The following is a 12,586-nucleotide window of genomic DNA, read 5'->3' on the forward strand; positions in this document are numbered from 1 at the left end:
TCAGCAAAAAAATAACTGAGTTAGGATTCAATTAGTGTGGTGGTGATATCGGCTAATAAGTTGAAAGTTGAGAGTGGTGTGGTACAAATCGAAAGTTGAGAGTGCTATCAGCCATTTGGTTATCCCTTTAATTAATTGCCAAACGTACGACACGTTAAAGAAAACAATTAGTATCATAATTACAATAAAAAAATCACAAGATGTATTAGAGGTAAATCAGACACATATACCAGCTATTAGTACTCCGATGAAATTGATTGGAGAGGCCTAGCAGACAGATCATGGCCCTTCTATTTTGGATCGTCAACCCCGTACAACATCACTCGGATGTGTGTGTGTGTATATATATATATGACAAAGATCCGTTAGTAACCACCCTTTATTGCGAGAACCGCGAGAACCAATGTGAACACAACCAAAAATGCCTAAAAACACACAAATTTTTTTTTTATATTTTTTATAAAAAATTCGCTACTTTTAGTAGCAAAAAAAAAGATTTTTTAAATTTTTTTTGGCTACTAAAAGTAGCGATTTTAAAATAAAAAATATTAAAAAAAATTTTTTAGATTTTTTTAGATTTTTGGGGGTTTAGTTTTTAGCATTTTAGCTTGGGGGGTGGGGGGTTTAGGTTTTTGGCGGGTGGGGGAGGGGGGTTTTGGTTTTGGGGGGGGGGTTGATTTTTAATAAAATGTTCTTATAAAAATACGTTGCCACATCAATAAACTAGTGCTACATCAGCTGCCACATCATAAATGCCACGTCATAAAAAAAGTCATGTCGGCTGCCACGTCATCAAAAGACAAGTCAGATGCCACGTCAGTGGCCACCTCAGCTGCCACATCATCAAAAAAATCCACGTCAACACACAAGTGCCACATCAGCAAAAAATAACTGAGTTAGGATTCAATTAGTGTGGTGGTGATATCGGCTAATAAGTTGAAAGTTGAGAGTGGTGTGGTACAAATCGAAAGTTGAGAGTGCTATCAGCCATTTGGTTATCCCTTTAATTAATTGCCAAACGTAAAACGACACGTTAAAGAAAACAATTAGTATCATAATTACAATAAAAAAATCACAAGATGTATTAGAGGTAAATCAGACACATATACCAGCTATTAGTACTCCGATGAAATTGATTGGAGAGGCCTAGCAGACAGATCATGGCCCTTCTATTTTGGATCGTCAACCCCGTACAACATCACTCGGATGTGTGTGTGTGTATATATATATGACAAAGATCCGTTAGTAACCACCCTTTATTGCGAGAACCGCGAGAACCAATGTGAACACAACCAAAAATGCCTAAAAACACACAATTTTTTTTTTAATATTTTTTATAAAAAATTCGCTACTTTTAGTAGCAAAAAAAAAGATTTTTTAAATGTTTTTTGGCTACTAAAAGTAGCGATTTTAAAATAAAAAATATTAAAAAAAAATTTTAGATTTTTTTAGATTTTTAGGGGTTTAGTTTTTAGCATTTTAGCTTGGGGGGTGGGGGGTTTAGGTTTTTGGTGGGTGGGGGAGAGGGGTTATGGTTTTGGGGGGGGGTGGGGTAGGGGGGTTAGGTTTTTTTTAGGTTTTTTGGGGGTTTTAGTTTTTAGCATTTAGCTAGGGGGGGGGGGGTTAGGTTATTTTTTTTTTGGGGGGGTGGGGGGGGGGGTGGGGGTTTAGGTTTTGGGGGGGGGGGTTACGTTTTTTTAGGGTTTTTTAGGTTTTTTTTAGCTATTTTAGGTTGTGTTCACATTGGTTCTCGCGGTTCTCGCAATAAAGATGTGCGAGTATTAACTTCCTTTTAATAAAGGGTAAGGGTATTGATACATCCCCCACAATTAGGTGCACACCCCCCAGAAGCAGCGTATAGGATTATGAGGGGAGTATAAGGTATGAAAGCATTAAATGCGTCAGAAAAAAGTGAATCTATACGCCTCTCATTGCCCGATGAGTGGCATATAAGATGGTGGTAGTTGAAGCATTAAACCCTATATGCCTCTCATTGCCCTATGAGCGGCGTACATGTACGATGTGCGAGGAATTTAAGGTATGAATACTGAGATGCAGCGAGTTCAGACTGAAAACTCTGAAAAGGTGACCCGTATACGCGCTCATTGACCTATACGCGACTTATCGTCCGAGAAAATGTTATTAATCCAAGCATACTGTTTCATTCAAATGTTGAAAACTCACAAAATAATGATGAAAATTCACAAATAAAAATGACCGATCAAACCGTGAAGCATAAAGATGTCGTCTTGGGACATTGGTTATGTTTTTGGCGAATATTCGAACCAGTCATACGTCTCCCAAAGCGTTTGGTTATCCGACGTTGATCGAGGTGAGGAGGAGGTTGTGTCCGTGCTTCGTTGTGATGATGAGGCATAACCATCTTACGTGGCTCAAATTTATCCGCAACACGAATACGGAAAACGAACACAAGTTAGAGTACGAGGAAGGTGCTAAGGACTAGAAAACAACAAAAAAGGTATGACATAATCGTCACTTACGTGTTATTCGTCATATATAATGTTTATATAATTTTAGAGGGAAAAATGATTTTGTATACGTGTTATTCGTTATATATAAGTTATATATAATGTTTATTAGGTATGAAAAAATAGAAAATGTATAACCTGAAATTTCGTACAAACTCGACCTGAAATTTCATACAAACCCGAATATTGTGTCATACATATTAACCCAAACCTGATGTTCAACCCGAGTTTTTTTTTATTTTTTTCCACAAATTAATATATTAATTTTATTTATGTGAATTCTATTTAATTCAACCAACATACATAATTCTAATGTGCCGTTGTTTTAGGTATTTGGGTCACTTGAAGAGTTGAAAAATTGGGTTTGCAAAAGAGAATTTGTGAAAGGTTACGTCATTGTGATCCAACGAACAATAACAAAAGACGAAGGTTCGTCAGCAAGGATAGTGAAGATATGGTTGCAATGCGATAGTGGAGGCGGACCCAAAAGTAAAGAAACAGTTCGGCGGCATTCTGGTAGCAAAAAGGTTGGTTGTACTTTTAGTCTGATAGGGAAACTAGATGCAAGTAGTGGCAATTGGAGCATAGTGGAGAAGAAAAACAATCATAACCATGAGCCTGCAGAATTTCACGAGGGTCATGTGTTTGCGAGAAGGCTGACCCCGGATGAAGAATCACTGGCGGAGAGACTTTATCTTCAAAACATGGAGCCTACGAATATACATTTAACCCTAAGAAAACAAAACCCACACAGTGTGTGCATTCTAAAAGACGTACAAAACATGATAAAAAAGATTAAACTCAAAATGTACGGTGATCGAACTCCAATGCAGATACTGGAGAACATGTTGCAAGAAGAAAGGTACGTTTATTTCACTAGGGTGAATCCCTCCACAAATGTGGTCGAGGAGGGTTTTTTTCGTTCATCGGTACTCGTACAACATGTGGCGTGCATTCCCACATGTGTTGATGATTAATGCTACCTACAAAACGAATGAGTATAAACTTCTATTTATTCAAGTTGTGGGTGTGACATCGACACACAAGTCGTTTTGTGTGGCAGATGCGTTTGTCTCTAAAGAAAAACAAGATAACTTCTTATGGGTCTTGGAGAGGCTCAAAGAATTGTTGGTAGATTGTATAAAGCCATGTGTGATAGTAATAGATTGGGATCAAGCTTTGATGAATGCTTGCGATAAAGTATTCTCGAAAGCTTCCAAATTGCTATGTCGGTGGCACATCTCACAGAATATTCTAAAACATTGTTGGGCAAAATTTACGGATGAAGACCGGAAAATATTCAAGCTTTCTTGGCCTCGACTGTGTAGTTCTCCCACTCTGACGCTATACAATTATAACTTTGAGCGGCTTTACATGCGACTGACTGACGACGGTTTAAGAAATACATATTATATTAGTTTACAAACATTCATCCATACATATATACATATAAACATTACAAAACGCTATATTCTATTTTTTCAGAAGTTTTGGACTATTTGTATAATGCCTGGTTGAAAGAGTATAAAGAAAGGTTTGTTTCAGCCTAGACTAACACAATCCTCAACTTTGGTCAACATGCAACCAACAGAGTTGAAAGCCAGCATGCTAAGTTTAAGAAATACCTTAAAGGGCCAAACTCGCTCCATAGACTTGTGTGCTTGTTGACAAAGTTGTAGAGTCACAACATATACAAATAAAACTTAGTTTTTAGGATAGCAGGTCCGTGCAAATGGGGGACCACAAAATACCGTTTTTTGATAACCTACGCGGTAATTTTTCCAAAAAAGCCATAGAGTTGTTGCTTGTCGAGAGGAAAAAGCTACATGTGTTGCGGGCAACAGGGGGACTTGTGGCCACCAGCTTTTTACGGGTTGTGGGTTGTCATGTGCTTATCAGATGGAGTGGTGGGAAAAGACAGTTAATATATAATATTTATATATATAGGTTTTTTTTTTCTATTTACAGATATCAATTTAATTAGCCTAATAATTGGGTTTCTTTTGGCAATAAAAAAAAACATATGAGATTTGAGATTGTGCCTTTAAAATTTTTTAACTAATTAGATGACTAAATGCATAATGTTTTTTTGGACTATAAAACAGCTATGAAAGAAAAGTGCCAAATATATATATATATATATATATATATATATATATATATATATATATATATATATATATATATATATATATATATATATATATATATATACACATACTAGTCGTTTACCTGCGCGATGCGGCGGGAAACATATCACTTAGGTTGGTGAGTTTAGAGCTATGTACGGGGATGTAGTTTCCGATGTGGCATGCGACGACGATTGTGGCAGTGTAGCAGAACGTGAGGGTCGGTTGCGGCCTTCTTCAGCGGCGGAGAATCAGTGGTGTGCGGCAATTGGTGGTTTCGTGATGGCGTTTAGTGGTTATTGTGTGACGGCCGGTTACCGGCTTCAGTAGAAAACAAAGAAAATAGTGTGACGACATATTGTGATGCTCGTTTAGTTTTCTTATTCGTCACATCTGTATGGTTTATCTATGCCATAAGCATTAAGTTGAATATCTATGTTTCATGTAAGGCTAAGCAATTCCAAAATCTACCATCTAAAAATTTAGATTACATATTACTTGATTTAAAGTGATTTATTTTGTGCTTGTTTTAAATTAAAGAGGAGACTTGTTGAACTTCATTTTCTCTTACACATATAGTGAGAGATTTATAAATTAATGATTCATGTGGTGTTTTAAACTTAAAACATATACCAGGAGAACCAGTAACATCATATTATCTAAGGTGCTGTTTGTTTTTGCAGACATAAATTGTCTGCAAGCTGATTTCATCTGTTTTTATGTCTGCAACTGAAGATGTGGTCTGAAGATCTGCAAGCTGAAAATATAAGACTGTTTGTTTTTATAAGTTGATACCGATCTGAAGCGCATCAAAAAATGACGAAAAATTCACATTCCGCTTCGATCCAGCGGAGGAGAAGAGGGAGGTCGGAAAAGGCGCTGGTCACAGGAGGAGGATCGAGGTCACCGGAGAAGGAGGTAGGTCGCCGGAGGAGGGAGGAGGTCAGAGAAGGGGTAGGTTGCCGGAGGAGGTAGGTCGCCGGGGGAGAAGATGGAGGTCGGAGAAGAGGAGGAGCGGCGGTGGGAGGGGTTGATGTTTGAAGGAGGAGAAGAGGGAGGTGTGAAGATGTTTTAAGTAAGGGGTTCATAGCTTATTTTTTAAGATGAAAAAACTGAGTTCAGATCTGTTTAAAGAAAAAAAAACAAACAGTCTTTAAGGGTAACGTCTGCGCGCCTGCAGACATCAGCCCCCTTGAAGATGTTTGAAGAAAAAACAAACACCCCCTAATACACACTACACAATTATTTTTCAGACCTACCCGGAACTCATAAACTACACATTATGTGATGCCAGACTGTTTTTTAAGAGGTATGACCAGACAAATTAGGTACTAAAGTATTTCCCTTTTGACGACAGAGAGCGAGACGATCCATACAAAGAACAATCACGTAGCAAGTGGAGATGGCGGACGTCTGGTGGAGACGTATGAACAACTGTAGAGCCACGCAACTGGAACTATCCACAAACATAATTTTGAATATAAAGTAAAGTGGCCTAAGCTCCTCGGGAAGATGAGCGACCTAAGCTCCTCGGGAAGATGAGCGAAAAAACAAACACGTCTAGCACAGCTTGTGCCATCTTTACATAACCGTGTACGGTACTGAGCCGGGTGTAGCCAACTCTCGAACACACCATGAGCATAAACCCCTCTTCTACAAAGTTGATCGAGAAATACCACAATATCTAACCACTTACAATGGGAGAAGGCAGCAGTTGCAGCAAGCAAGGCAGCATCAAATAGGGTACTGTCAGCATCCATACATTATATATCCTGAAAAGGCAGTATCATATTATGTCAAAAAAATAATACCTCCACTGTAGATATGACCCGTTTGGCATGATATACACAACAATCAAAACAGAAACAAAGTATTCAATGATGATTAGAGTCATTCTTATTTAAGAAATGGGCGATTGCAGGGTAGGGGAAAGTAAGATGTGGAACAAGAGGAAGAAAACACAAAGAGAGACGTGTGCAATTTATTTTTATACAAATAAGTGTTATGACATATTGGAAATGGTACCAGGTATGCATCTCAAGCAGCTTTGCCACTGACCAATGACAACTCTTTTAAATCAATCATCCCAGAACCGAAAGAAACAATTCTCCAGTAAGAGGCGTGTATCTACTTTAACGCTATACAATAAAAAAATACCAAGTGTTGTTCACAAATAATAAAAACTAACATAATATACTTGAATTAATTCCTTCAGATTCACCATGAATTTAACCTGCTTCTACCTGTACCTTGCATGTGGAGAATAAGATCAAAATAGTTACCTTAAGATAACTGCTTGGACACTACAGGTGCAACCTCGGCAGGCCTGCCAGGCCTAACAATAGGAGAGCAAATAGCAGGCATGTGGAAGTCGAAGTCGATGGCTGGTAAATGAACAAAAAATAAAAATCAGATACAAGAGGGATAATACACTTAGAACAAAATGATGGACATGATGATAAACATAAAGTGCATTGTAGTCAAACCTATGCAGCCTTCATCTGGCGTTTCATTTGCAGGCGTCATGACTTCCATCTTAACGGCGGCTAAAATAGTGTGCACAAACAACGCATCAGAGGTCAGAGGGTAGTTTAGTAAATCTCCATTAACATTTTTGTTTTGGGTTGTGTCAAAACCTATATAACATATATGACTTCCATCTTAATTTGGTTAATCCATCAACATTTTTTTTGTTTTCAACCCATTCGGCGGACCCATCCCATTTTTTTTGTTGAAATGCTGTTATTTGATCCGTTGTGGGTCAAAACAGGTCTTATCAGATTGGATCTAGTTAACACACAAATATATTATTTTGCGCTAGTTAACACACAAATATATTATTTTGCGCTCGATCCTTTTAACCCGTTTTCTCTTTTGTTGAAATTTTCTTAGTGACCCACATACATGTCAAGACGGGTCTGAAATATAAACAACTACAACAAGTCAACCAACCTTGGTTTTTTAAATATATAATCGAGGTCTGACTTCATCGACTTTAAATGTGTTACAAAATGTAAACCACAAGGACCATTTGTGTACTTTTGAAAAGCGAGGGACCAAATCCAAAATTTTAGTTAACCATAGGGAGCATCCGTGAACTTTACTCTTAACAGAAATAACTGACCTGTTTAATTAACCAATGGTTCAGTTTTGATTCTTTTTTTAACCAAAATGTTCGGTTTCATGGGGAAAACATAATCGATTGAACCGAACCGTCCTAATTTGAGTTTTTGTAAAAAAGTATTAGGCTAGTATGTTATATTAGACCGTTATTTTACTTGTAAAATATTGTTGTATTTTTATTGCGGTATTTTTTAATTAATTTCACCACACCATTTGGCCCAAGTAAATATCTAAAAAAAAAAAACTGGTTTTAGGATCAAAATCATTTTTTATACCAATTTCAACCCGATTCGACACAGCGGTTTGTAACTGGTTCGTATTCTCGATCTTTGAAACCGGATTTAAAACCGAACTGGATGTAAAAAACGGTTTAAATCAGTTTTTTGTCCAAAACCGGTTTATAAACCGAAATCGATTTGAACCCTGGAAACTGGTTTTCCCACAACAACAAAGAAACCAGTTCGGTTTAAAAAACCGGTTCGTTTTGAAAAAAAAAATATCGGTTTGTACACCTCTGGTCCCAAGCCCAATAAAATTTGTTCAAAACTGATTAACTGAAAAACTGTTCCATAACAGCATTAACCGCACAAACCTTAATTTAAAACCAATAGGTGTTCGATTGGGGGCATGCCGTCGTCTTTTTGAGCTGTGTGAACTCTTCGTAAAGTAGCTTCTACTGCAAATTGAGCTGCCATTGATGCTTTCTTATCAAACCGGTCAACCGGTTCGAAACTGACCGCCCATTTTACCACATAAAATATAGAAACTGACCTTATAAGACCATTTTTGCCATGATAAGTCTCTCCTCTCTTTGGTTAGACCAGAAAGAGTAACTGGACTGAGAACACCATCATTCCACATCTCGAAATGTGAGCTGATATTCTGGCAGATAAACATACACGCTTCAAGAGGGGAAGCATATTCGATACCTGGCAAAGCCCAAAATCAGAAACATTAACCCAAGAAAAAATTAAATAATAACTCATGCATTTTTTAGTAATACTTTAAAGAATAGAAACAGCAATCAAATACTTTTGTTAGTTACGGTTTCGATTAATGCTAAAAACGAACTGAACCGTGCACACCCCTAGTAGTTTGTAATATAATAATTTCCTCACCATCTTTGAGATGCCTCTCCGCAGTTGCTCAGGCATTTCTTCTCGTCATAGTAACCAGTGTAGTTACAAGTGGTACAAGGACCGCCGGTGGCCTTGTATGCCGGCCAGTAACGTCTGGTGGCCTTAGAAGGAATCGAGGTTCGACATATGGCACAAGTGCATTTCCCTTGACCAACCCATTTCTCAAAGCACTTCAGGCAAAAGTTGTGACCACATATGGTTATCCAGTAGTAAACAAACAAACATACGTTTCGCAGAATAAAAATGCTAGGGCTCGAACAATACCTTGTTGAAATTGTGTAGAGATCTACTGGGTGTCCAACTTGCTCATTCCAGATGATGCTTGCAGGCTTCTGCTACGTTTGCAGGCTTCTGCTACAGCTTCGACTTCTACTATGGCTCTTGCTTCTGCTGCAACTCCTGCTCGCCTGAGTTTGAACATCCATCAGTTGCTGATCTAATCTGTCAAACATAAGTTTATTCAAAAGAGCTATCATTTGATGCAAGTGCAAAGCTATTTAGAGTTTTTACCTGATTCATTGTCGGTTTCGACTTGCGGCGCGTTGAATCGTCTAAGGTTTTCTATGCTTTTTAGGGGGAAAATGGGCGCATCTCTCCACATGGCATACAAAACACAGGTCATTGGCGGAAGCCCGCCAAATTTAACATATAAAGTTTTTTTATATGTTAAATATGGCGAGCTGCCGCCAATAACCTGTGTTTTGTATGCCCTGGGAGAGAAGCACCCATGTTCCCCCTAAAATGCAAAGAAAACATTTGCTTGAGTTGCTGGACCGAGCGAACCTTGCACAGCTTGATAAAAAAAGCAACGTTATTTTTTTAAAACCCTATCTTTTAAACAACCCAGATTATATTTACAGATAATTTTAAATCTTTTAGAATCATATCTCATCAAATCTGTATATATTTTTAAAATAAAATCAAACACATATAATGGATTTCATGCTTTGGGAACTGAAATAAAGAACACACCACTTATAAACTATAAATCATGGAGATTGCAGTATCATCTGTATCATCTATTACATACCACATCAAGAATTGTAAATTGGAAAACCAAATAGCAATAATGAACCTTGAAAGAAAGATCACTTGGTGGTATTAATAAAGCTTTTTTCAATCAAAGAAAGAAAGATCATTTACCTTTGATCAGATGTGCATGTTACACAAAAAAAAAGTATGCGCTTGATGACTATTGATCTTCCCCAATCGATTCTCGATATCCAATTTCCTTCCCGCTTTTATTTTGAGACCTAATTTCCTTCACCCCAATTCAAGATTCTGCAAGAAATGTAAAGAATAAAACTACAAGGATGAAAGTTAAATAAAAGGTCAGAGACTGACACATGGAATTTGTTTCAAATCCTTTAAATAAAAGGTCAGCTCTCTCACGTATGAAATCACTAATCAACGTACAACTCTTTTTAGATTAAAAACTACAGGTGGAATACGCATAGCCTAATAGGCAAAAGGGCTCAGCAAAATAATGTATATTTTGCAGTTGAAAAGGCTATATATTTGACATAAACAATCAAAATACTGCTGTTCTTTTTGCTACAATAATTGACGATCAAAATGCAGCTCTTTCTTTCGCTGTAGAATGCAAAATAACTTAAATTTGAATTTCATTTCATTTCAACCTCTATAAAAACGTATCTCTATAACGCAAATCCAATCAAAGCTATCACAGATAATTCATCAAACAAGTGGTATACAACACATATGCATCACAATATAAGAAGCATTAGAATATAACAATGACATGAAAACGAAGGACATAAAAGAAAATACCTTATAGGCAGTATCAAAGCCAAAATTTGTAAGTGCTTCTTTACATTTCATTCCCCATCAATGGTCTTTCAGCATTAATGGCTCGAGTCTTCAAATTCTTACTCTTGTAGGGTATATATTCGAAATTCTAAACACATAGAAGAAAAATAATCAGCAAGTATTGAAACTATGAGATCTAAATTGTGAAAAACCATAAATCCACCTGGAAGGTGACATCCATATAAAAGAGGTACAATGTTCAAATATGGTGTATACACAACTTACCCTTTAATCAGCCAACATCAAGACTGTTTTCAATTGAAATTTCCTCCCACAGTACACAAACAGGTCCTCAAGACTCGGTCCTAGCAAATCAATAATTAAAACATTATCCTCTCCATCTACACCAGACCATTTTATGGAAGGTATACCGCCTACAAGTGAAAATAAAACATTATAAATCATATCATTCAGAGTGAAATAAAAGATAAACATATAAATCTGCATTGTTATATTACTACCTTCGAGCCCTGTTTCTTAACCAGGTTGTATCCACTCCAATTGCTGGATATGTTCCGCCTGCAACCGCTCCGACCCGTAATCTATCGTACATCTCAATTAATTGGGTTTTCAACCTCCAATTTACAAGTATAAGAATGTTTGCTGGAACAAAAATAGAATGTTTGGTGGAACAAAAATAAGAAGTTATAGGATAAACTTGTTCTGACCTTGAAGAAAGATGGTTCAATAGCTGCCAATGGATCTAATTGTAAACAATAAACGGCATCCGTGTTCCCAACAATGATAGTTTAGATGATGAAGATGATACCTGCACCGGTGGTTCAGCCTCCGATGGCTTTATCTTCGCCGAAACCCTAGTCTCCTCCACCTGGGCTCAGGTGTCGGAACCACTGCATTACAACCGGTAGTGGTCACAATGATTACAGAAAATTGTAATAACGAAAGATTTTCAAGATTCCTAGAACAAAGGTTGCAGACCTTCAACGATCTTGTCATGAAACGACATCTGATGAGAGATCTGGCATGATGTTCTTGAGTCGTAGAGAGAGAGAGAGAGAGAGAGAGAGAGAGGATCTGGAGTTTTGCGAGACATCTGAGTTGTGAGAGAGAAGGAATGGGAAAGGTGGATCCGTGTGAACACATAAACAGCCGTCAGATTATGATCCGTGTGAAAAAGTGAAAGAAAATGGACGGCTCTTGATGGATCCGGGTGAAGGGTAAAAGTATTGTGTTTCTTTATGCCTTAACACTTGTACATTGTGCATTGAGGGTGTTTTCAACACATTGTTCAATTACCATTCTATCCTTCCTATATCCTTATTAAAGTAGTATAGATATATATACATAGGAGAAGGATCCGTTAGGAACCACCCTTTATTGTGAGAATGGCGAGAACCAGTGTGAACACAAACACTAATTTCTAAAAAAGTCTAAAAAGCACCCAATTTTTTTTTATTTTTTTTACTATTTTTTTGGAAAAATCGCTATATTTTGTTAATAAAAAAATAAAAAAAAATTAAAAAAAAATCGAGTAACAGTTATCCATGCACATGTGCATAGGTATCATTTCTTTGACAAATTCCGTAATTCATTACAAATATTAGTCAATTGCATTTTCATTTACACTACCACGTGTAATACACTACTTTTTACGTTAACAATATTAGAAATGCACATGTGCATCTATATGTATCAGTGATGTGCACAAAATGCAACATATAAATTATATTAATTGTGGCATAAAACTAACCCTTTTTTAGTACTAATGTTGGAAAAAGCGTGTTTTTGTCTTCCTTTTGTATTTTCAGGATTAAATGAGCTCAAATGAACAAAAGAAGCAAAAAGGCAGCTAAATCTAACATAAATACAAGAAAAGGAACAAACGTGGCATGCCCGGCCTCCCCGACAGCATCTT

At 37.1% G+C, this 12,586-nt stretch overlaps 2 long non-coding RNA genes across 10 annotated transcripts; both read right to left on the bottom strand.

Annotated features, from left to right (window-relative positions):
* Nucleotides 1-688: 688 nt before the first annotated feature.
* Nucleotides 689-9,560, bottom strand: LOC110911538. 7 transcript variants are annotated; one of them, XR_004871789.1, is made up of 9 exons: nt 9,391-9,558; nt 9,145-9,321; nt 8,860-9,050; nt 8,334-8,670; nt 7,105-7,164; nt 6,901-7,002; nt 6,644-6,756; nt 6,315-6,390; nt 689-832 (listed from the first exon to the last, which is right to left on the bottom strand). It is a non-coding gene; the product is annotated as an uncharacterized LOC110911538 (long non-coding RNA). The 7 variants fall into 7 exon arrangements; XR_004871795.1 differs by lacking the exon at nt 689-832 and having other exon boundaries at nt 5,943-6,390; nt 8,334-8,417; nt 8,513-8,670; nt 9,391-9,557; XR_002577013.2 differs by lacking the exon at nt 689-832 and having other exon boundaries at nt 5,943-6,390; nt 8,334-8,429; nt 8,513-8,670; nt 9,391-9,556.
* Nucleotides 9,561-9,634: 74 nt separating this feature from the next.
* LOC110911548 lies at nt 9,635-11,763 on the bottom strand. 3 transcript variants are annotated; one of them, XR_002577014.2, is made up of 5 exons: nt 11,172-11,372; nt 10,936-11,084; nt 10,672-10,798; nt 10,024-10,161; nt 9,635-9,672 (listed from the first exon to the last, which is right to left on the bottom strand). It is a non-coding gene; the product is annotated as an uncharacterized LOC110911548 (long non-coding RNA). The 3 variants fall into 3 exon arrangements; XR_002577024.2 differs by lacking the exons at nt 9,635-9,672; nt 10,024-10,161 and adding exons at nt 11,379-11,561; nt 11,650-11,763 and having other exon boundaries at nt 10,618-10,798; nt 11,172-11,285; XR_004871813.1 differs by lacking the exons at nt 9,635-9,672; nt 10,024-10,161 and having other exon boundaries at nt 10,625-10,798.
* Between the last annotated feature and the right edge of the window lie 823 nt (nt 11,764-12,586).

This window comes from Helianthus annuus, chromosome 2, assembly GCF_002127325.2.
Source record: "Helianthus annuus cultivar XRQ/B chromosome 2, HanXRQr2.0-SUNRISE, whole genome shotgun sequence".
Lineage (NCBI taxonomy): Eukaryota > Viridiplantae > Streptophyta > Magnoliopsida > Asterales > Asteraceae > Helianthus > Helianthus annuus.